Source organism: Oncorhynchus gorbuscha, linkage group LG21 (assembly GCF_021184085.1).
Source record: "Oncorhynchus gorbuscha isolate QuinsamMale2020 ecotype Even-year linkage group LG21, OgorEven_v1.0, whole genome shotgun sequence".
NCBI lineage: Eukaryota > Metazoa > Chordata > Actinopteri > Salmoniformes > Salmonidae > Oncorhynchus > Oncorhynchus gorbuscha.
In genome coordinates this window covers 51170728-51195120 of record NC_060193.1, presented here as the reverse complement: position 1 = coordinate 51195120, position 24393 = coordinate 51170728, and the positions used below count along the sequence as shown (strand labels likewise).

The 24393-nt window shown below is 48.4% G+C and overlaps 1 pseudogene; it reads right to left on the bottom strand.

The window, feature by feature from the left end:
* LOC124007810 overlaps positions 1-24393 on the bottom strand; it is a 48970-nt pseudogene that overhangs the window by 11148 nt on the left and 13429 nt on the right.

The following is a 24393-nucleotide window of genomic DNA, read 5'->3' as shown; positions in this document are numbered from 1 at the left end:
GGCCGGGGTGGGGGAGGGTTTGGCCGGGGTGGGGGAGGGTTTGGCCGGGATAGGGGGTTTGGCCGGGATAGGGGGGGTTTGGCCGGGGTAGGCCGTCATTGTAAATAAGAATTTGTTCTTAACTGACTTACCTAGTTAAATAAAGGTTAAATACATGTTTTGAAATGCAACAGTGTTCTGTGTACTGTATGGTGAGAAGGTCTAGCTTAGCTCCGTAGGTTGGAATCCCTGTCCTGTTTTCATTGGTAAAACATGCTGCAATCTTTAGGGAGTTTGGGGCGTCTGGCTGGCTGGCTGGCTGGCAGACAGAGGAGTAACATGCCATCAGTACTCGACAGTGCAGCAGGTCTGATTGCCGTGGGACCCAGCTAATATGTAGTGGGAACGATGGAAGCATGCCGCCCTGCCAGCTCCACGCCCCTCCCGCCCCGAGATACACAATGTTCCCGAAGGAGGGGTGGTGCTCTCTCTAACTCTTTCTTTCTCTCTCTCTCACACATATTATATCCCCCCTCTCGCACATGTTCTCTATTCCTTCCCTTCCGCACCCTCTCTATACCTCTCTCACACACACTCTACCTCTCCCTCTGTCTCACACATTTTCTCATCCGGCTTGCTTCCGTCCTTTCCGTCTCCCTCCCTCCTCTCTCTACTCTTTCACACATCTTCTCCTTCCCTCTCTTTCCCAGTTTCTCTCTCTCTCTGCCATCTCTCTCTCTCTTTGTTCAGGGTGAAGGCTATATATAAATTGAGAGTGCCCTCCTGCCATGCCTTAGGAAGGCAATATGTAATTTGTGTCTTGATTTCAATTGTTTGCTATAATTGTTGCATCAGTATGGTATGGCTGACGGTATGCCACCACTAATCTACCAGGGTTTCAAAGAGACTAATATTCAGACTCCAAAACATTCGCTAGATCTGCTTAGGGAGAAAATGTAACCCTCGTGATCTTAACCTACAGTACTTTGGGCAAAATTAATTAATTGAATCTATGTCTCTTCCTCTCCTCATTTTCTCTCTTCATCCATTCTCTGTTGTTATTTTTTTTCCAGTCTTGGGGTGTACAATGTGAATCACCTCCAAAATCAATACAAACCAAGCAAGGAAATCAAAAACAAGTCACATGACTCCACCTATCAATGGGAAAAGTGGGTGCAGCTCATTCATAATGGTGTGGAAAGTACAAAAAAAGCCTGATGATCAAATTAGAAATAAAAAATGAGATAAAATACAAAGCAGGTGGGGGAGGGGTTTATTCAGGCAGAGAACGAAAAAATAGGCAATCCATTGAAACAAATGCAAGACAAATATTGGTTGGTTCTGTTAAATGGCATAGGCAGTCCTCATGGTTAGTGCTATGTAGAATAAAATGGTCTTACAAGTCTCCTCTCTCTCACTGACAACCTTGTGAGCGTCTGTAACACAGCTGCAATAACAAACGGTGGGTTAAGCAAGGTAATGTGATACAACTGTGAGCCAGCACATAATGTACAGTACAACCTCTATGTCTGTTTTCATCTGCTGCCAGGCACATAGCGACACAGGTTATCAGCGTCCACACACATCCATGAGCCTCCACACACATCCATGAGCCTCCACACACATCCATGAGCCTCCACACACATCCATGAGCCTCCACACACATCCATGAGCCTCCACACACATCCATGAGCCTCCACACACATCCATGAGCCTCCACACACATCTATGAGCCTCCACACACATCCATGAGCCTCCACACACATCCATGAACCACCACACACATCCATAAGCCTCCACACACATCCATGAGCCTCCACACACATCCATGAGCCTCCACACACATCTATGAGCCTCCACACACATCCATGAGCCACCACACACATCCATAAGCCTCCACACACATCCATGAGCCTCCACACACATCCATGAGCCTCCACACACATCCATGAGTATACTCAGTCAACCAGATAATACACACACACACACACACACACACACACACACACACACACACACACACACACACACACACACACACACACACACACACACACACACACACACACACACACACACACACACACACACACACACACACACACACACACACACACACACACACACACACACACACACACACACACACACACATCAGCCCATTATAGATATCTAATGAAAACATCCAGAAACGACCTGCTACTTGCGCCATAGGCCATTCTGACTCATTATCTGTAGTGACTGTACTGTCGTCTTATGCAACGTCATTGTTTTGACGCTTAGGGCTTTATAAAAGTACACTACAACTCCCTGGATAGTGGACTAGGCTAAATGACTTGGTGCAATGACTCAATGAGTCAGCAAACTATCTAGTTGGTGACTGCCTCTGGAAAGGCTGGACTTCTCAGATTCTATCCATTGATGTGGTGGTAAAAAAAAAGAATAGCTGAACAAAGTAACGCTGTCTATATTTTCAATGCATTTCTCCTCTTTAGGTGGCTAAACGCCTGGCGAGATGAAAAGGTGTGTGAACGCCGATTATGTCCCTTCCACTTCACCACTGATTCTGTTTACAGATCCACGTCAAACACAGCAGACCTCGGTCAAACACATATGACAAAAACGTTGAAATACCGTTGAGTTGTGCTGTATTTAGCTTGCCTGACAAAATGGAACCAATGGCACAGTCCCAAAAGTGTAAACCAATGGAATAGTCCAACATTTGTAATCCAATAAGCCTTGTTCAACCATCCTGATCTCCCGAGCTCACATTCTGTTTCACTACACATGACATGAAACGGGAGCACACATGGTTAGTTATGGTTCACAAGGCTAGTAAACCAATGGAACAGTCCCAATAGTGTTAAATAATGGAATCATCCCAAAAGTGTAAACCAATGGAATTGTCCCAAAAGTGTAAACCAACGGAATAGTCCCAAAAGCGCCCACTCTGCTTAAGGTCAAGCTAAATCACGGCACCTCCAGTATTTGGGATAGTGTATTTGACCCAGATGTGACACACAGACACCACTCAAAACTAACACAGACACCACTCAAAACTAACACAGACAGCACTCAAAACTAACACAGACACCACTCAAAACTAACACAGACACCACTCAAAACTAACACAGACACCACTCAAAACTAACACAGACACCACTCAAAACTAACACAGACAGCACTCAAAACTAACACAGACACCACTCAAAACTAACACAGACACCACTCAAAACTAACACAGACAGCACTCAAAACTAACACAGACAGCACTCAAAACTAACACAGACACCACACAAAACTAACACAGACAGCACTCAAAACTAACACAGACACCACTCAAAACTAACACAGACACCACTCAAAACTAACACAGACAGCACTCAAAACTAACACAGACAGCCCTCAAAACTAACACAGACACCACACAAAACTAACACAGACAGCACTCAAAACTAACACAGACACCACTCAAAACTAACACAGACACCACTCAAAACTAACACAGACAGCACTCAAAACTAACACAGACAGCACTCAAAACTAACACAGACACCACTCAAAACTAACACAGACACCACTCAAAACTAACACAGACAGCACTCAAAACTAACACAGACACCACTCAAAACTAACACAGACAGCACTCAAAACTAACACAGACACCACACAAAACTAACACAGACAGCACTCAAAACTAACACAGACAGCACTCAAAACTAACACAGACACCACTCAAAACTAACACAGACAGCACTCAAAACTAACACAGACAGCACTCAAAACTAACACAGACACCACTCAAAACTAACACAGACACCACTCAAAACGAACACAGACAGCACTCAAAACTAACACAGACACCACTCAAAACTGACACAGACACCACTCAAAGATACCATAATTCAAAGATGTGATGGGACTGTGCTTGTTTCTACTGAACAGAGCAGCACAGGGTCTCTAGTCAAACCTCTTACCTCTTTGCTGCCCATCGACATTTCCTCGGAGGCCGAGTCGCTGCTGAAGTCCTCTGTGATAGCGGTCTCAAAGTCTGACTCGCACACCGCGATGGGCACGCTCACCGTCAGGCTGGGGTTGTGGATGAACGACATGTAGTTGCACTCCTCCTTCGGGTAATTCTCCGTACTATCTCCTAGCCCCACCCCCAACCCCCCTCCAGACCGCCCGTTCCCCTCCTTCAGATAGACCCCACTCGGATCTTTACTGATCTCGACCAACGTGTGATTTGAGATGCAGTTGCCCCCCCTTGCCGTTGATGGAGCTGTGGAGCTCGTCCAGGGGCTTGCCCTCCTCCAGTGACCCCTCCTTGACCCCTTTGGTGGCTCCGCCCCCGAGGAACAGGCTCTGAATGACCTGGCGGATGGTCACCTTGACCCAGGCCACGCCCCTCTGGATGCGGCCCACAGCGATCTGCAGGTTGTTCATCTCGCTGTCGTCGTCTGTGGCCGCCAGGTTGTCGGCGCTAAAGGAGCTGAGCAGCAGGGCCAGGAACAGATTCAGGACCTGCAGAGACAGAGGGAGGAATTGGAGGACATTCTGATCTGGGTTCAGTTGTTCATTTGGAGATTCTGGTCAAATTGAAAATTGCATTTCACGTGAATATGGCAATGCTTAAAACATATCTGCTGTCCCAGATCTTGACCACAAAAAGATTCATCACAAGTAGAGTGATATCATCCATAGGTATGGGGATTCTGGGATATACAATGACGACAGTACAACCACCTACCACCAGGTTCCCTATAACCATGACCATCATAAAGACGATGAGACACATGCTCTGGCCAGCCACCTCCATACAGTCCCACATGGTCTCGATCCACTCCCCACACAGCACCCGGAACACGATGAGGAACGAGTGGAAAAAGTCGTGCATGTGCCAGCGGGGCAGCTGGCAGTTGTCTGCGATCTTACACACACACTCCTTGTAGCTCTTGCCGAACAGCTGCATGCCCACCACGGCGAAGATGAACACGATGATGGCTAGGACCAGTGTCAAGTTACCCAGAGCTCCCACCGAGTTACCGATGATCTTGATCAGCATGTTCAGCGTGGGCCAAGACTTGGCCAGTTTGAACACCCTCAACTGTTGACAAGAAGAATCACATCAGGAGTTCATTTTGTTGTCCCCGGTTGTGACTACAGTATTAATATCTAGCGAGCATCAATCAACAAAGGGTGAAGATGAATATTACCACTGTATCAAGGAGTACGTTTAAGAAAGGGCATCTGTTATTCCTGCTAAGGAATAGTTATGTCTCCCGTAGAAATGTGTCAACTAGAATGTACACAATCTGCTCTGACAGAGTCGACTCGGGAGAAACTGGTGTCAGAAGTGGGATCTCACCAATCGGAAAGACCGGAGCACAGACAGGCCCTCCACATTGGCCAGGCCAAGCTCCATCAGACTCAGACTGACGATGATGCCGTCAAATATGTTCCACCCCTGTTGAAAGTAGTAGTAGGGATCCAGAGCAATTAGCTTGAAACACATCTCAGCCGTGAAGATGCCTGTAAACACCTACACAGAGACAGAGGCAGTAGTTAGATTTGAGCACGGTTAGACACACTTCCATAGACTGAGTGTTGGTGGTGGTGTGGGTAGTGTGTGGGTTAAGCTTGGCTAGCCATACTTATTTGGACCTATGGATAGTGGATAGATGTACATCTTTGTATACAGTTTCAATAGTATGTGGCGGAACTTGGTGGCGGAATCTTCTAAAATAGACTTAGACAATGAAACTGTGAAAAATAACAGATTGGGGATTTGGAAGGTGCCACGTGTGACTTTGAGGAGAAGCTATATCAGGTGCAAGAGATTTTCCGTACAAATTCATTAGACATGAAAAAAGCAGCAGCGGACATTTCTGAACTTTTATCAACCAGACCTGTACATCCAGGAATGGATCTCTATCATTTGTAACTGTTTCTGATGTATGTATTGTGAAGTATTGTTCAATAGATGTACTATGTAAGGCATTTATTTACCTGTGTTTCTATTTCACGATTCATTGTGACATATGCTATGAGATTGCCGAGTAAATGGTTTGGGAGTCAAAAAATATCTAAATATATACGATGCATTGTATGAAGGAAAAACTATACAATTACAAATGTCCGTTAGGGGAGAAAACCAGCCCAGTAACAGCCTCTCTTTAACAGCTTGATATTTCCACAAAGCCTTGCAAGTTTACCTCAATAATGTCGAACACTCACCAAGTTCCCGACGGAGAGGACGTGGTTGAACTCCGTGGTCATGGGATAATGTTCCATGGCCATGAACAGGGTGTTGAGGACGATGCAGGCGGTGATGGCCAGGTCCACAAAGGGGTCCATCACCACCGTGTTGACGATCCCCTTGAAGCTCAACCACATAGGACAGCAGTCCCAGATCAGATAGGTGTTGGCAAACTTATACCAGCATGGTGGACACTTCTGCCTGGACTCTTCAAGCTCTGGAAAGGGTTAAAACAGACACATTTTAGTGACACTTTCTAATGTCATTTTCCCTCCTTTAAAAAACAAAACAATTTAGTCATTGAGCAGACGCTCTTCTTCAGAGCGACTTACAGGAGCAATTAGGGTTAAGTGCCTTGCTCAAGGGCACATCGACGGGGCACAGACAGATTCTTCACCGTTGACTCAACTAAAGGTTGTTGTAGACTATGGGTCTTCAAGATGTTTGGTTCATCGGTCTAGTATTATAATATATTATTTGAGAACTTGTTGTGACACCAACCCTCCATGGTGTTGGTGAGAATACTGGCCACACTCATCGCTCTGGCTCTGGCTGGCTCATCTAGGTAGGCCATGGAAGCCTGGCGAGACCTCCTCTTCTTCAGCCTCATCTCAGAGTCAGTGGTCGTCCCCTGGAGACAAAGAAACATCTGGAAGAGTTATTCAGTGTATGGACTAGGTGGCCTGTAAGGGACCATAACCACGACTATACCATCTATGTTGGGTTCACTTCAAATAGTATTTATTTTCTGTCAAATACATTAGATGGGCAATGGAACCAATAGAATAATCCCAAAAGTGAAAACCCGTGTCATCTGGCTCAACCAAAAGAAAAGTAATACTATTTGGAGCCTGGACTGATAAAAACTATAGCTCACCTCAGGCAGGAGCAGTCCTACAGGCGAGGTGGGCACCGAGGTCCCTCCCACTAGCGAGACGACGCCGTTACAGTCCACGGTGCAGTGCATCTTGCCGTTGGCGGGCAGCAGAACGCGCTGAGGAGCCAGGCTAGTCTGACTGACCGCGCTGGAGCGGCGCTCGACATGGCAAGGCACGAACAGGGAGCCGCGGCGGCTGTCGGTGTCCTCGAACGTGCTTTGCTCGTCGTCGGCGAAGTCGTTATCGGAGACCACATCGCGTGCGCGGCCTCGGAAGCTAAACAGGCTAGCTCGGCTGTTCCTCCTCGGGGAGAAGAGGGAGCCGCGGATACTGAGGAGAGACTGGTGGAAGGGGAGAAGGAGGAGAGAGAGAAAGGTATCAGTACTGAGAAAGAGGAGGAGGATGGAGGTGATAGAGACGATGAAACAGAAGAAGGGAGATCAACATGATTGGAGTGGCTCAGAGGACACTCCGCCCAGTGGAGTGATGAGGAAGATGACGGTAATGAGGACAATGGTGACGAAGACAATGGCCCTTTCCCCTCACTGTGCACTCGCCTGGTTGGGTGAGGAGCATCTCTTCTCGTAGGACAGCCGGTTGGCATCTATCGAAAACCGGAAGCTTAACCTCTTGATACTGTCCTCTGACTCGGACTTGTGGAACTTCTCGTGCTCGCCCCTCTCTTTTCTCTTCTTCTGACGGTTCATTCTCTCCTTGGCGCTCTTGGAGCTGAGTTTGGAGGTCCCTGAGGAGGCTTCTGAGGAGGGCCCCCCTCTCCCGCTGTACTCTCCGTGGCTCTCTGTGGTTGCTGCCGCGGCAACCTGCCAGCCAATCACACACAAGCACAGTTGTCACGGCAACCGGCACCCGTCTTTGGTGGACAGAGCACAGAGCAGAGCAGCAGGCAGCACAAATACCCAAATCAACTTCAAAGAACTTCTAAAAATGGAGGCCTGTGTTTTGTCCCACAAACTGACTGTTTTCTTAACGACACTGGCAAAGACTAAAAGCTTATCTGTTCCAGAAGCAAGTGAACAACTCAATTGCTCTTTGAAATAATAACAAGCCCTGCACAACCTGAATCCCTGTGGATTCATTTACAACAACAAAAAGCATGGGATACGACATCAAACATTTTTCAAAAGCAACATTGTACTCGGTATATAAAATCTTTGTGATATCCATGTTTTTGTTATTATTGCATTGCTGGACTATTGGTCAAGCTGTTATTGTATATAAGAAATGATGTGTAGCAGATGGAACCTCCCTCCCTCCACGGAACCTAATACTGTACTACCAATACTGCACAGAGTAATTATTCCTTCTTTATCTACCTCTTGTTTCCATAGTAATGGAGCACCATTGTCTGGAGAAGCTTGACACCAAGCAAGCACCAAGACATACTTATGTAAGAGAGGATTATGGACTTGAGAGAGGAAGGGCAATAGAGGGCAGGGTAGGGGAAGACAGAGAAAGACAGGGAGGTCTTTGGCAGTATGCACCCACTACTGTGTCGTCGCTCTGGATAAGACGGTCTGTGTAATGACTCGAATGCAAATGATAAAAAAGTCAACCTCCGCAATGCAAATGCACAACCAGAAATCAGCCAATACCAATGCCTCCTCCTGTTGTCTCTTGAGCTGCTCCAGCATGGCCTGGAACTCCTCCTCCTTCTGGGCTGCCTCCTCTATGGTGGCCTGGTTCTGCTCGTCGTAGGCCATGGCCACCACAGCCAGGATCAGGTTGACCAGGTAGAAGGAACCCAGGAAGATCACCAACACAAAGAACATCATGTAGGGCTTCCCCGCCGCTCGCAGGGTCTAAGAGGGAGGGAGAGAGAGAGGGACGGTGGAGGGAGAGAGAGGGGGGAGGGGGAGAATGGAGGGAGGGGGAGGGAGAGAGAGGGACGGTAGAGGGAGAGAGAGGGACGGTGGAGGGAGAGAGAGGGGAGAGGGGGAGAATGGAGGGAGGGGAGGGAGAGAGAGAGGGACGATGGAGGGAGAGAGAGGGGAGAGGGGGAGAATGGAGGGAGGAGGAGGGAGAGAGAGAGGGACGGTGGAGGGAGAGAGAGGGGAGAGGGGGAGAATGGAGGGAGGGGAGGGAGAGAGAGAGGACGGTAGAGGGAGAGAGAGAGAGAGAGAGAGAGAGAGAGAGAGAGAGAGAGAGAGAGAGAGAGAGAGAGAGAGAGAGAGAGAGAGAGAGAGAGAGAGAGAGAGAGAGAGAGAGAAGAAAAGAGAGAAATATAGAGAGGGAGGGAGGGAGAGATAGGGAGGGAGAGAGTGATAAGGAGGTAGGTAGGGAAGGGAAAGAGGGGGTGGAGGGAGCGGGGAAAGAGGGATAGAGGGAGGGGAGGGAGAGAGGGAGAGAGGGATAGAGGGAGGGGAGGGAGAGAGGGAGGAGAGGGAGGGAGAGAGGGAGGGGGAAAGAAGGAAATATGGATAGAGGGAGGGGAGGGGGAGAGGGATAGGGGGAGGGGAGGGAGAGAGGGATGGGGGAGGGGAGGGGAAGAAGGATAGAGGGAGGGGAGGGAGAGAAGGATAGAGGGAGGGAAGGATAGAGGGAGGGAAGGGAGAGAGGGATAGAGGGAGGGGAGGGAGAGAAGGATAGAGGGAGGGGAGGGAGAGAAGGATAGAGGGAGAGAAGGATAGAGGGAGGTGAGGGAGAGAAGGATAGAGGGAGAGAAGGATAGAGGGAGCGAAGGATAGAGGGAGGTGAGGGAGAGAAGGATAGAGGGAGGGGAGGGAGAGAAGGATAGAGAGAGAGAAGGATAGAGGGAGGGGAGGGAGAGAAGGATAGAGGGAGGGGAGGGAGAGAAGGATAGAGGGAGGGGAGGGAGAGAAGAATAGAGGGAGGGGAGGGAGAGAAGGATAGAGGGTGAGAAGGATAGAGGGAAGAGAGGGAGAGAAGGATAGAGGGAGAGAAGGATAGAGGGAGGGGGAGAGAAGGATAGAGGGAGGGGAGGGAGAGAAGGATAGAGGGAGAGAAGGATAGAGGGAGGGGAGGGAGAGAAGGATAGAGGGAGAGAAGGATAGAGGGAGGGGAGGGAGAGAAGGATAGAGGGAGGGGAGGGAGAGAAGGATAGAGGGAGAGAAGGATAGAGGGAGGGGAGGGAGAGAAGGATAGAGGGAGGGGAGGGAGAGAAGGATAGAGGGAGGGGAGGGAGAGAAAGATAGAGGGAGGGGAGGGAGAGAAGGATAGAGGGAGTGGAGGGAGAGAAGGATAGAGGAGAGACGGATAGAGGGAGGGGAGGGAGAGAAGGATAGAGGGAAGAGAGGGTGAGAAGGATAGAGGGTGAGAAGGATAGAGGGAGGGGAGGGAGAGAAGGATAGAGGGAGAGAAGGATAGAGGGAGGGGAGGGAGAGAAGGATAGAGGGAGGGGAGGGAGAGAAGGATAGAGGGAGAGAAGGATAGAGGGAGGGGAGGGAGAGAAGGATAGAGGGAGAGAAGGATAGAGGGAGGGGAGGGAGAGAAGGATAGAGGGAGAGAAGGATAGAGGGAGGGGAGGGAGAGAAGGATAGAGGGAGAGAAGGATAGAGGGAGGGGAGGGAGAGAAGGATAGGGGGAGGGGAGGGAGAGAAGGATAGGGGGAGGGGAGGGAGAGAAGGATAGGGGGAGGGGAGGGAGAGAAGGATAGGGGAGGGGAGGGAGAGAAGGATAGGGGGAGGGGAGGGAGAGAAGGATAGGGGGAGGGGAGGGAGAGAAGGATAGGGGAGGGGAGGGAGAGAAGGATAGGGGAGGGCAGGGAGAGAAGGATAGGGGAGGGGAGGGAGAGAATGATAGGGAGGGGAGGGAGAGAAGGATAGGGGGAGGGGAGGGAGAGAAGGATAGGGGGAGGGGAGGGAGAGAATGATAGGGGGAGGGGAGGGAGAGAAGGATAGGGGGAGGGGAGGGAGAGAAGGATAGGGGAGGGGAGGGAGAAAATGATAGGGGAGGGGAGGGAGAGAAGGATAGGGGAGGGAGGGAGAGAGAAGGATAGAGGGAGGGGAGGGAGAGAAGGATAGAGGGAGGGGAGGGAGAGAAGGATAGGGGGAGGGGAGGGAGAGAAGGATAGGGGAGGGGAGGGAGAGAAGGATAGAGGGAGGGGAGGGAGAGAAGGATAGAGGGAGGGGAGGGAGAGAAGGATAGAGGGAGGGGAGGGAGAGAAGGATAGAGGGAGGGGAGGGAGAGAAGGATAGAGGGAGGGGAGGGAGAGAAGGATAGGGGAGGGGAGGGAGAGAAGGATAGAGGGAGGGGAGGGAGAGAAGGATAGAGGGAGGGGAGGGAGAGAAGGATAGAGGGAGGGGAGGGAGAGAAGGATAGAGGGAGGGGGGAGAGAAGGATAGAGGGAGGGGAGGGAGAGAAGGATAGAGGGAGGGGAGGGAGAGAAGGATAGAGGGAGGGGGGGAGAGAAGGATAGAGGGAGGGGAGGGAGAGAAGGATAGAGGGAGGGGAGGGAGAGAAGGATAGAGGGAGGGGAGGGAGAGAAGGATAGAGGGAGGGGAGGGAGAGAAGGATAGAGGGAGGGGAGGGAGAGAAGGATAGAGGGAGGGGAGGGAGAGAAGGATAGAGGGAGGGGAGGGAGAGAAGGATAGAGGGAGGGGAGGGAGAGAAGGATAGAGGGAGGGGAGGGAGAGAAGGATAGAGGGAGGGGAGGGAGAGAAGGATAGAGGGAGGGGAGGGAGAGAAGGATAGAGGGAGGGGAGGGAGAGAAGGATAGAGGGAGGGAGGGAGAGAAGGATAGAGGGAGGGGAGGGAGAGAAGGATAGAGGGAGGGGAGGGAGAGAAGGATAGAGGGAGGGGAGGGAGAGAAGGATAGAGGAGGGGAGGAGGGGAGGGAGAGAAGGATAGAGGAGGGGGGAGGGAGAGAAGGATAGAGGAGGGGAGGGAGAGAAGGATAGAGGGAGGGGAGGGAGAGAAGGATAGAGGGAGGGGAGGGAGAGAAGGATAGAGGGAGGGGAGGGAGAGAAGGATAGAGGGAGGGGAGGGAGAGAAGGATAGAGGGAGGGGAGGGAGAGAAGGATAGAGGGAGGGGAGGGAGAGAAGGATAGAGGGAGGGGAGGGAGAGAAGGATAGAGGGAGGGGGGAGAGAAGGATAGGGGGAGGGGAGGGAGAGAAGGATAGAGGGGAGGGGAGGGAGAGAAGGATAGGGGAGGGGAGGGAGAGAAGGATAGAGGGAGGGGAGGGAGAGAAGGATAGAGGGAGGGGAGGGAGAGAAGGATAGAGGGAGGGGAGGGAGAGAAGGATAGAGGGAGGGGAGGGAGAGAAGGATAGGGGAGGGGAGGGAGAGAAGGATAGGGGAGGGGAGGGAGAGAAGGATAGAGGGAGGGGAGGGAGAGAAGGATAGAGGGAGGGGAGGGAGAGAAGGATAGAGGGAGGGGAGGGAGAGAAGGATAGAGGGAGGGGAGGGAGAGAAGGATAGAGGGAGGGGAGGGAGAGAAGGATAGAGGGAGGGGAGGGAGAGAAGGATAGAGGGAGGGGAGATAGAGAATTGTTTTCATTATATGTATTTTCTTTTCTTTACCAGTATTCCTGGTAAATGATAAAGCACTAAAAGGGGATCAAGTATATCAGATCGGCAAACAGTGAGCGGACATTTTGTTTCTAACGAATAGCTTTGGCCCACCTGTTGGTATAGGTTTTCCCAGAAGTCCTGAGTCATGAGTCTGAACAGGGACAGGAAGGCCCAGCCAAACGAGTCGAAGCTTGTGTAGTCGTAGTCTGGGTTCCTGCCTGCCTTAATGCACGTGAATCCCTCTGGGCACAGCCTGTGGTGAAGACCCCCCCCCATACACAACACACAGGTCAGCAACCATGTGGTGGCCACTAAACCACTGCCACAAGCCACTTGTACAGTACAGAGCGATACAGTGGATACTTACGATGTCCACTGAGCAGCATTGGTTTTCATTAGATTGACTTAACTGCACTTACACTGAATGTGATTTCATGTACTAGGATCAGCCTGACTACATTAACACTATCCACTGTAAGTAGCACCTGTTTTTAAAGCACCTGTTTTTATACTTGACTGCATCAAATGAATCAATTCTGCTGAAATAGTATAGTCCTGTTCACTCTCTTTTATTCATGCCATGTTCTCTATTCTAGTTAGCAAGTCTTCAATGCCAAAGTGTTAAGGAAACGAGTGAGTACGCTTACAATGCCCACTAATAACTTGATATTAAACTGATTAAGGCGGAAGGCCGAGTAAACACCTTACTCTGCTGATCTTAACCGGCGTAAGGTCAAAGTCAATCAAAGCACCTGGTTTTCCGAGCAGTCTTCCTAATTATTAGGACATGTAAACAACTTCATTGGCGTTCCAGCTGTGAGTCTGATCTTTGTATGTACCAGCACGTACATACTGAAAGTATGCATCTTACAAATGTTTTTCACAAACAAACTTCATATGTCCAAACTCAGAATCAAATAGTCTTTGCAAAAAGAACATGTTGTAAAAGCGTTTATTTGGATTGTTGATTTCCCAATGTGTCCATTTAAACATGATTATTAGGTAAATCGCTCTTCTTGCAGAGCACGTTAAAGGTTTTAATCAAACCATTATATTCATCTGACAGTGCACAATAAACATATTTATTGTGCGCATGTAATCGTGCTCAGTAACTCCGTATGCGTGTTGAGGCTGGGTTGGTGAATGTAATTGTCTATGTAAATAAAGGAGGTTGTCAAGTCTCACCCGGCTCCACTGCCATTCCCACAGAGGAGGGCGTCCCTGCGGTTGAGGAGGTAATAGTAATTACCTACAAGGAAGAACAGAGAGAGGAACAATCAGTCAATATGTTGAGGAGCGCTCCAGGAAAGGAGGGAGGCAGGCAGGGAGGAAAGAGAGGAGGGAGGCGGGGAGGGAGGAGAGAGAGGAGGGAGGCAGGGAGGGAGGAGAGAGAGGAGGGAGGCAGGGAGGGAGGAGAGAGAGAGAGGAGGGAGGCAGGCAGGGAGGAAAGAGAGGAGGGAGGCAGGGAGGGAGGAGAGAGAGGAGGGAGGCAGGGAGGGAGGAGAGAGAGAGAGGAGGGAGGCAGGCAGGCAGGAAAGAGAGGAGGGAGGCAGGGAGGGAGGAGAAAGAGGAGGGAGGCAGGGAGGGAGGAGAGAGAGAGAGGAGGGAGGCAGGCAGGAAAGAGAGGAGGGAGGCGGGCAGGGAGGAAAGAGAGGAGGGAGGCGGGGAGGGAGGAGAGAGAGGAGGGAGGCAGGGAGGGAGGAGAGAGAGAGAGGAGGGAGGCAGGCAGGCAGGAAAGAGAGGAGGGAGGCAGGGAGGGAGGAGAAAGAGGAGGGAGGCAGGGAGGGAGGAGAGAGAGAGAGGAGGGAGGCAGGCAGGAAAGAGAGGAGGGAGGCAGGGAGGGAGGAGAAAGAGGAGGGAGGCAGGGAGGGAGGAGAGAGAGAGAGGAGGGAGGCAGGCAGGCAGGAAAGAGAGGAGGGAGGCAGGGAGGGAGGAGAGAGAGGAGGGAGGCAGGGAGGGAGGAAAGAGAGGAGGGAGGCAGGGAGGGAGGAGAGAGAGGAGGGAGGCAGACAGGGAGGAAAGAGAGGAGGGAGGAAGGCAGGGAGGAAAGAGAGGAGGGAGGCAGGCAGGGAGGAAAGAGAGGAGGGAGGCAGACAGGGAGGAAAGAGAGGAGGGAGGCAGGCAGGGAGGAAAGAGAGGAGGGAGGCAGGCAGGGAGGAAAGAGAGGAGGGAGGCAGGCAGGGAGGAAAGAGAGGAGGGAGGCAGGCAGGGAGGAAAGAGAGGAGGGAGGCAGGCAGGGAGGAAAGAGAGGAGGGTGTCTTGAAACTGGATTAGGTTTGAAATTGAGGAAATAATGTTAATGGGTTTTCAACCTTGTACAGTATTCTGATTTATGAATTAGCAAACAATCTGCTGTGGCTCTGCTTTGAGTGAAATAAACAAAATCACTTGATTCAAATAATTGTTATTATCATTATATATGGCAAAAAGGGGGGGGCAATTGAATATTAGGAAGGTGTCCTCAATATACACTGAACCAATATATAAAGCAACATGTCCTATGGTTTTCATGAGCTGAAAAAAAAGATCCCAGAAATGATCCATATGCACAAAAACCTTATTTCTCTAAAATGTTGTGCACACATTTATTACATCCCATGTTAGTGAGTATTTCTCCTTTGTCAAGATAATCCATCCACCTGACAGGTGTGACATATCAAGAAGCTGATTAAACAGCAGGATCATTACACAGGTGCACCTTGTGCTGGGGACAATAAAAGGCCACTCTAAAATGTGCACTTGTGTCACACAACATCAGAGATGTATCAAGTTGAGGGAGTGTGCAATTGGCATGCTGACTACAGGAATTTCTACCAGAGCTGTTGCCAGAGAATTTAATGTTCATTTTCTAACATAAGCCGCCTTCAATGTCATTTTAGAGAATTTGGCAGTACGTCCAACCGGCCTCACACCCACAGACCCCGTGTAAACTTCTTCACCTGCGGGATCGTCTGAGACCAGCCTCTCAGACGGCTGATGAAACTGAGGAGTATTTCTGTCCGTAATAAAACCCTTTTGTGGGGAAAAAACTAATTGTGATTGGTTGGGCCTGGCTCCCAAGTGGGTGGGCCTACGCCCTCCCATGGCTGCGCACCTGCCCAATCATGTGGAATCCATAGATTAGGGCCTAATTTATTTATTTCATTTCACTGATTTCCTTATATGAAATGTAATTGAGTAAAATCATAGAAATTGTCACGTTGCTTTTATATTTTTGTTTAGTATATATATACAGTGCCTTGCGAAAGTATTCGGCCCCCTTGAACTTTGCGACCTTTTGCCACATTTCAGGCTTCAAACATAAAGATATAAAACTGTATTTCTTTGTGAAGAATCAACAACAAGTGGGACACAATCATGAAGTGGAATGACATTTATTGGATATTTCAAACCTTTTGAACAAATCAAAAACTGAAAAATTGGGCGTACAAAATTATTCAGCCCCTTTACTTTCAGTGCAGCAAACTCTCTCCAGAAGTTCAGTGAGGATCTTTGAATGATCCAAATGACTAATGATGATAAATACAATCCACCTGTGTGTAATCAAGTCTCCGTATAAATGCACCTGCACTGTGATAGCCTCAGAGGTCTGTTAAAAGCGCAGAGAGCATCATGAAGAACAAGGAACACACCAGGCAGGTCCGAGATACTGTTGTGAAGAAGTTTAAAGCCGGATTAGAATACAAAAAGATTTCCCAAGCTTTAAACATCCCAAGGAGCACTGTGCAAGCGATAATATTGAAATGGATGGATTATCAGACCACTGCAAATCTACCAAGACCTGGCCGTCCCTCTAAACTTTCAGCTCATACAAGGAGAAGACTGATCAGAGATGCAGCCAAGAGGCCCATGATCACTCTGGATGAACTGCAGAGATCTACAGCTGAGGTGGGAGACTCTGTCCATAGGACAACAATCAGTCGTATATTGCACAAATCTGGCCTTTATGGAAGAGTGGCAAGAAGAAAGCCATTTCTTAAAGATATCCATAAAAAGTGTTGTTTAAAGTTTGCCACAAGCCACCTGGGAGACACACCAAACATGTGGAAAAAGGTGCTCTGATCAGATGAAACCAAAATTGAACTTTTTGGCAACAATGCAAAACGTTATGTTTGGCGTAAAAGCAACACAGCTCATCACCCTGAACACACCATCCCCACTGTCAAACATGGTGGTGGCAGCATCATGGTTTGGGCCTGCTTTTCTTCAGCAGGGACAGGGAAGATGGTTAAAATTGATGGGAAGATGGATGGAGCCAAATACAGGACCATTCTGGAAGAAAACCTGATGGAGTCTGCAAAAGACCTGAGACTGGGACGGAGATTTGTCTTCCAACAACAACCGAGGAGGACCACTTCGTACCCACTACTGTGGGTGAATGATAGATTGTTGTCAATATATAATTCACAAAAACAAAGGACGAAAGGAGTAAACATTAAATTATACAAGGATATCAATTATTCAAACCAATGTATCCCCTGAGACTGGAGGTCAATGAGACATATACTGTCTGTTTGGCAGTGTACCGACAGCATAGGGGAAGAGGACAGAGAGATGTCCAGGAGAGTTTGACCCTGTGACCCTCTGGCCTTGATTACTAAAAACTGCTGGCTGCAGAGAGATGGAGAGGCGTACTGGAAATCTCACCCAGCTAACTGCTACACCTCCCTCTCAGACCTCTGTGACTCACATCCTCCATTACTCTCTCCATCTTTCCATCTCTCACTCAAATAGATTTATTTGCATGACATTGCTTCTCTTCCCCGCTCTCGCTCTCGCTATGTTTGTAAACCCATTTCCAATTTATCCTTAGACCATTTTCACTCTACCATTTCTCTCTTCTTCATTTATATCCTCCTCTGTTTCCACCTTGTCCCCTCTCTCCCCATGACATCAGTGTCATATGTTGCTGGTCTGGTCTGTGTGCCCACCTGCCTGCCCGTCTGCCGCGTCCAACCAGCGGCCAGTGACAGCCTCCTCTCTCTCTCTTTCTCTCATAATGTGCCTATTTTCTCACACACAGACAGGGTGTAGGAGGGGATGGGGGGTGGAGGGGGTTGTTGTGGGCGATTATCCGCCACATTTGCCACAATTCCCCACCAATCACTGTCACTCTTTATCACGCTGCTTCACAGAAAGTGGGCAGGGCATGGTCTGTCTGGTTTTATTTCACGGAATAGTGTGACGACCCTCCCACTCTGTCTGCCGTATTCTCTCTTTGTTCTTGTTTCCTTATTAGGATGCCGGTGGGCGGAGTTGGGAGGGTCGTCAGCTACATGGGAAACACCTGGGCCAGGTGTCTCCCAGGATAAATAGACCTCTTCCACATTCATGGAGGAGACTCTCTCCATGCAGACACCTTTTGTAGATTCTGTTGTGGTTTTTGGTGGCCTTTTGTTTGTTTGCTTTGGCACCTTTCATCACCCTGCATTATCACATTCATGCATGCAAAACACTCACTTACACTACTGATTACTGATTACACACACCATTGTATATTATACTTAGTTGCTTTAGTTAATAAATATATTTTTTGCTACTCCTTATCTCCACGTTGTCTCCCTTTGGTACGGGCTTTGAGCCGGTTTGTGACAAGTGGGGGCTCATCCGGGATCTTTGAACTATTGGTTTGGGAGACCGTGGAGGTACGTGTTTGGTTTGAATATTGTGTTTGAGTGTGATCGGCCCAGTATTGGTTGCCTTTGTTGTTTGGTTTGTGTGCTGCGTTGGAGAGAGTATAATGGGTTGTTTCCAGGCCTTGCCTAGCCTGAACTTTTTCTACTCTCTGTTGGGAAGTCAGTCTGAGGAGGTGAGTAAATCGGCTGTGTACCTCGGTAGGAGATTTGTGTAGGGTAGTGGAACTTGCTACCCGGAGCTGTAGCCTTTTTCCCCTGATAGGCTTAGCGACGTGTTTCAATTTTGGACATGTTGGGCATGGATAAATGTTTGTTATTTTTGTGTGGTGTCTGAGGATTGAGCAGTTGCCCCCGGCTACAGTGCGTAAATACCCACCGCAAATCTGCACGAAGACTAGGGTTGAGTTATTGTAGGTTTTGGGGAAGCTCCATATCTCATCTCTCTTCTGTGGTGCTCAGGGTGATTGTCATTTCTCTGGTTGTGGTCTGATGTGCTCAGCAGAGTTGAGCAAGATTATTTACTTATGACTATGGTGTCTCATGTACACAAGTTCATTCGCTTTCCATCAGAGGAACTGTTAGAATTATGTACTAAAGAACAGCTGTTGAAGATCGCTGAACACTACAAGGTTAAATGATTGAAATGATGGAAATGCTGTTTCGTTGGAAGTGACTATGAATCGTTGGAAGTGACTATGAATCGTTGGAAGTGACTATGAATCGTTGGAAGTGACTATTAATCGTTGGGAGTTGTAAAAATGAAGGACCCTGATGTTCTTTTCGTTGGAGTTTGTAGCTGTTGTGGTCTTTTGTGCCATGTTCCTGAATGTTTACGTGACTGACCATTGTTTTGGGTTGTCATGTTCTATCTTTCCTGTCTGTTCCCCTCTGGTCTTGTGTTCTTCTTTCCTCTTAAATATTGCTTCCTATGCGCAAAGGTTGCTGAGGTCTGGGGAGGAGGAGGTTGGATGGGGCAGGTGGAGGTGTGAACACATAACCCCTCACCAATTTGGGACGCAGAGGCTGTGTCAATTTGGGACGCAGAGGCTGTGTCAATTTGGGACGCAGAAGCTGTGTCAATTTGGGACGCAGAGGCTGTGTCAATTTGGGACGCAGAGGCTGGTATTTTGTTCCGTGTTCCTTGTTGGTCCCCGGTTTTATGGGGGTGAATGTGACGACCCTCCCACTCTGTCTGCCGTATTCTCTCTTTGTTCTTGTTTCCTTATTAGGATGCTGGTGGGCGGAGTTGGGAGGGTCGTCAGCTACATGGGAAACACCTGGGCCAGGTGTCTCCCAGGATAAATAGACTTCTTCCACATTCATGGAGGAGACTCTCTCCATGCAGACACCTTTGTAGATTCTGTTGTGGTTGTTGGTGGCCTTTTGTTTGTTTGCTTAGGCACCTTTCACCACCCTGCATTATCACATTCATTCATGCAAAACACTCACTTACACTACTGATTACTGATTACACACACCATTGTATATTATACTTAGTTGCTTTAGTTAATAAATATATATTTTGCTACTCCTTATCTCCACGTTGTCTCCCTTTGTTACGGGCTTTGAGCCGGTTCGTGACAATAGGAAGTCTGTCTGAGTAGTGTGACTCAGATACTGTCTGTGGTAGAGAACTCAACCCTCATTACCCCAGTGCCCCTGCAGACAAAACAAGCACTTAGCTTACTCTCATCGTTGATGTACTCAGTCCAGTTTACGGAGCGAGTGACGTTGAAATCAGTGCCATTGAAATCAGTTCCATTTATGTTTGGAGTTCCCAGAGTTCTGTTCAGGTGGTTGTCGGGGATCGTGTCATTGACGAGGTTGCGGATACACTTCTGCCTCAGGTTTCCCATGAAGAGCTGCAGGCCAATCAGGGCGAAGACGCTGAGACAGAAAACGGTGAGGATCATGACGTCGGAGAGCTTCTTGACCGACTGGATCAGAGCGCCCACGATGGTCTTTAGTCCTGCAAGGGAGGGACGACGCACAGTCCTGGTTAACAGCTCCAACTGGTTAATAGAACATATACATAATACAGTATAGAAATATAGTATAGAAATGCTAAGGTATATAGTAATGCTTCAGCCCCCAATGATAGCTAGCAAGCAGCATAGGAGATCCATATGTCAAGTTTCTGTATGGCATTCATACAGGAGCCAGTTGAGGTATAGACTGATCATTTTTTTCTCATGGATCTCTTCAGAGATGGTGTTGTTGGTGTTAAGATTACCCAGTTCATAACACACTTAGATTAACCCCTAGCAAACTGTCTACACAGAAAGTCTGTTTGTTGATAGACTCAGATCACTACAGATATCGTATCATATTCATATCATTACTGAGTGATCTGAACAGCAATGTAATAATGACGTAATGGACAAATTGCGATCATTCATTTTGATAGGGACCAAGTGTGTTGGGGTTTTAGTGATGCTAAGCAGATGCTAAGTTACAGGACTGTTTTTCGAGCAGGACTGTTTTTCTGGAATATGTTCTGGGATTCTTCCGATGGCATTGAGGAGTATATCACATCAGTCACTGGCTTCATCAATAAGTGCATTGATGACGTCGTTCCCTCAGTGACCGTATGTACATACCCCAACCAGAAGCCATGTATTACAGGCAACATCCGCACTGAGCTAAAGGGTAGAGCTGCCGCTTACAATAAGCGGGATTTCTTATAAGAAATCCCGCTATGCCCTCCGAAGAAACCATCAAACAAGCAAAGTGTCAATACAGGACTAAGATCTAATCATAATACTCTGGCTTCGACGCTCGTCTGATGTGGCAGGGCTTGCAAACTATTACACACTACAAAGGGAAGCCCAGCCGAGAGATGTCCAGTGACACGAGCCTACCAGACAAGCTAAATTACTTCTATGCTCGCTTCGAGGCAAGTAACACTGAAACATGTATGAGCGCTTCAGCTGTTCCGGACGACTGTGTGATCACGCTCTCTGCAACCGACGTAAGACCTTTAATCAGGTCAACAATCACAAGGCCGCAGGGCCAGACGGATTACCAGGACGTGTACCCCGAGCATGCGCTGATCAACTGGCAAGTGTCTTCACTGTCATTTTCAAACTCTCCCTATCCAAAGTCTGTAATAACTACATGTTTCAAGCAGACCACCACAGTCCCTGTGCCCAAGAACACTAAGGTAACTTGCCAAAATGACTACCGACCCGTAGCACTCATGTCTGTAGCCATGAAGTGCTTTGAAAGGCTGGTCATGGCTCACATCAACACCATTATCCCAGAAACCCTAGACCCACTCCAATTTGCATACTGCCCCAACCACCCTTTCACACCTGGACAAAAGGAACACCTATGTGACAATGCTATTCATTGACTACAGCTCAGCGTTAAACACCATAGTGCCCTAGAAGCTCATCTCTAAGCTAAGGACCCTGGGACTAAACACCTCCCTCTGCAACTGGATCCTGGACTTCCTGACAGGCCGCCCCCAGGTGGTAAGGGTAGGTAACAACACATCCGCCATGCTGATCCTCAACACGGTGGCCCCTCAGGGGTGCGTGCTCAGTCCCCTCCTGTACTCTCTGTTCACTCATGACTGCACGGCTAGGCATGACTCCAACACCATCAATAAGTTTGCAGATGACACAACAGTGGTAGGCCTGGTTGCTGACAATGACGAGACAGCCTATAGGGAGGAGGTCAGAGACCTGGCCGTGTGGTGCCAGGACAACAACCTCTCCCTCAACATGATCAAGACAAAGGAGTTGATTGTGGACTACAGGAATAGGAGGGCCGAGCACAAACACATCACCAACAAACTAACAAGGTCAAAGCACACCAAGACAGTTGTGAAGAGGGCACGACAAAACCTATTCCCCCTCGATACACTGAAAAGATTTGGCATGGGTTCTCAGATCTTCAAAAGGTTCTACAGCTGCACCAACAAGAGCATCCTGATGGGTTGCATCACTGCCTGGTACGGCAACTGCTCGGCCTCCGACTGCAAGGCACTACAGAGGGTAGTGCACATGTCCCAGTACATCACTGGGGCCAAGCTTCCTGTTCTCCAGGACCTCTATACCAGGTGGTGTCAGAGGAAGGCCCTAAAAATGGTCAAATACTCCAGCCACCCTGGTCATAGACTGTTCTCTCTGCTACAGCACAGCAAGCGGTACCAGAGTGCCAAGTCTAGGTCCAAGAGGCTTCTAAACAGCTTCTACCCTCAAGCCATAAGACTCCTAATCATCTAGTCAAATGGCTACCCAGAATATTTGCATTGCCCCCCCCCTCTTTTACACTGTTGCTACTCTCTGTTATTATCTATGCATAGTCACTTTAATAACTCTGCCCATATGTATATTACCTCAATTACCTCGACTAACCGGTGCCATCGCACATTGACTCTGTACCGGTACCCCTGTATATAGCCTCGCTATTGTTATTTTTCTGCTGCTCTTTAATTATTTGGTATTTTTCTTAAAACTGCATTGTTGGTTAGGGTCTTGTAAGTAAGCATTTCACTGTAAGGTCTACTTGTTGTATTCGGCACATGTGACAAATAACATTAGATTTGATTCGATTTGATTTGAAAGCGGGCTGATGTCGGTTGAGGTTAGCGAACCCCACTAAATCAGGGGGTCAATGATGTGATTGGTTGGTCCATGAAACCGAGAGATGACAACTTTGTGAGAGTGTGTGTCATGGCATTGCCTAGCATCACTCTAGTAGAACCCTATTCAACAACCACCATACACAGTGAACAAGACATACATGCAACTTAGAACAAGGACAGAGGGGGAACCCTAGACACAAATGCTCACCACACAAATTGGAACTTTTGCAATGTCTCATGCATAAAAAAGCAAACAAATAATAAATATTCTACCTAATTTCCCCAAAGGGCAAGATAACAAAGAAAGAGAATTACAGGAAGAAAGTGAAAGTAATGTCATGTGTCTAAAAGCATGGAATCTTTTCCATCTCGATGGAGTGGGCCCGGATTCCTGCTTTTACTTGCCTGTGGAAAGGCAGCGTGACAGAGGCAACAACGCTAGGCTAAGCTAACATGAGATGAGCAGTTACTGTATCTCAGATGGAGCCAATTAGCCATTAGCCGTTAGCTTATAGCCTTGTTGCTAGCATTTAAGCATTTCACCTTTAACCTCTGACCTGGGCTCTCTCACCTGGGATGACTGATATAGTTTTGAGGGCTCGGAGAACCCTGAAGGTTCTGAGGGCCGAGACATTACCCAGGTCCACAAACTCTGTCACATATCTGTAAGGGAAGGCAGCAGGGGGAGGTTTGGGGGAGGGAGGAGGAGCGAGGGAAGGAAGGGGGAAGTCACACAAAAGGACAGGACAGGACAGGGAGGTCGACAAACGTCACAAACAAAAGACATCTTGGCTGACGGGTGAGAGAGCAGACACAGGTTCTTACCTGGGATGACCGAGATAGTTTTCAAAGCTCGCAATACTCTGAAAGTGCGCAGAGCTGAAACATTGCCTAGGTTTACAAACTCTGTTACATACCTGCAGGATTAAATGCACAGTTAAAAATCTGCATTGTACCCTGACATACTTGCAAATGCACACACACACACACACACACACACACACACACACACACACACACACACACACACACACACACACACACACACACACACACACACACACACACACACACACACACACACACACACACACACACACACACACACACGTACAGACGCAGGTACACACATACGCGCATATGAATACACCAAGTACACACTTTCACAGTAGAATTCATTCGATCAAATGCACTACACCATAAACATAGGAGTACATTAGATATCCTACATACAGTATATACGTTTCGAGAAAGATCATTTGAAAAATACAATTTTATTGAGTAAATGTAGTTAATGGATTCTTTTCATTTTGAAGAGAGATTAAAATGTCATGAATTGATGGCCCTTTGTTAAAGTAAAAATAGAAACGTAACAAACTAAGGTTGCACCATTAGATTAGGGGTGGGGTCGCGAGAACAAAATAATCAGGGTCCCCAGAAATTCTGGCAAAAACAAATGGGGTCCCCGCTGAAAAAGTTGGAATGCCACCGGTCTAGAGCGTTGAGTGTGGTGACACTGCTCTAACCTGTGTGTCCTGACAGACCTGACAGACCTC